We start from the raw sequence: 1,587 nt of genomic DNA on the forward strand, positions 1-1,587 counted from the left end.
GTTGTTTTATCTTTATATATCTATTCATTAATTCATGTATATTATTATTTGATCTTATTTTGTTTATTTATGTTGTCCTGTGGTGATTTGTTTGTTGCTGCCTTGGTTTTTTCTGATTGAAAGAGAGAGACAGAGAGAGAGAGAGAGAGAGAGAGAGAGAAAGAAAGCGTCCTCCCCTGAAGACTGACCACACACGAGGTTCATAAATCAGAGAGAGCTTTGGATCCTTTCGTATCTGGAGGCAACAGATGCCCCAAAACCAACCCCCCAACCCGCGCGCCGGACTCGTTAGTGCCGAAGGGAAAAGTGAAATTTAGGGAGGCCCATCAACAACAACACCTCATAATCCTTCTCCTCCTCTTCCTCTACTTCCTCCTCTTCCTCCACCTACTCCTCATCTTCCTCTTTTTCTACCTCCTTATCTTGGTCTTCCTGCTATTTCTCTTTCTCCTCTTCTTCCTCTTCTTCTTTCTCCTTATCTTGCTCCTCCTCCTCTTTCTTCTCTTCTTCCTCTACTTTATGCTCTTCATATTCCTCTTCTGTCTCCTTATCCTGCTCCTCCACCTGTTCCTCTTTCTCCTCTTCTTCCTGTTTTTCATCTTCCTCTTCTTCTGTCTCCTTATCCTGCTCTTTCTCCTCTTCTTCCTCCTCTCGACAGATCTTAAGAAATTGTTTGCACGGTCGGTGAAATGGCAGATGAACTTCAATATCTCAAAGTGGAGTGTGTTAAACGTAGGTTTACACAACCCAGAAAGCAGACACATCTTAGATAGCACCTTTTTAGAGAAAACTGTATGCGAGAGAGACTTGGGAATGCTAGTGAGTCCTGACTTTAAATCTAGGAAATTAGCGCCAGGAATAGAGCTAATTCATTACTAGGACAGTTACAAATTAAAGTACATAGGTAGTTATCAAACTCTATCTGGCGTTCGTTTGACCCATCCTTGACTATGTAGTACAGTTTTGGTCTCCGCTCCATAGAATGGACATTAATCCACTAGAATAAATTTGGAGGAGAATGACCAAACTAATACGTGGGTTCAGAAATTTATCTTACGAGGGCAAATTTAGGCACCTTGAGCTACATTTTTTGGAATAGACTAATTAACCTTGTAGTGAGCGCTGAAATTGTCGGTTGGTTTAAGAGAAGGTTAGGTAACTTTATGGATGGGGATGATACATGGTTATGGACATGGAATTGCCTAGTGTAGTCCTTATGGTCTCTTGCAGTCTCCTTCATTCGCATGTTCTTATGTTTTCTTCCTCCTGTTCTTCATCTTCCTCTTCTTTCTGTTTCTTCCTGTTCCTTTGTACCTCTTTCTTCTCTTCTCCCTCCTTCCTGTTCTTCATCTTCCTTTTCTGTCTCCTTATTCTACTCTTCTTCCTCCTTCTCTTCTTCCTCTTCTCTTCCTGCACTTTCTCTTCCTCTTCTTATTTCTCCTTATCCTACTCCTCTTCCCTTTCTTCCTCTTCTTCATCTTCCTCTTTTATCCTCCTCCTCCTCCCTTCCTCTTCCATTTCCTCATCCTATTCTTTCACTTCCTCCACTCCCCTCCTCGTTCTCTTCCTCCTCATCCTACTGTTTCC

This window comes from Oratosquilla oratoria, chromosome 8 (assembly GCF_046742065.1).
Source record: "Oratosquilla oratoria isolate Oo_2021 chromosome 8, ASM4674206v1, whole genome shotgun sequence".
NCBI lineage: Eukaryota > Metazoa > Arthropoda > Malacostraca > Stomatopoda > Squillidae > Oratosquilla > Oratosquilla oratoria.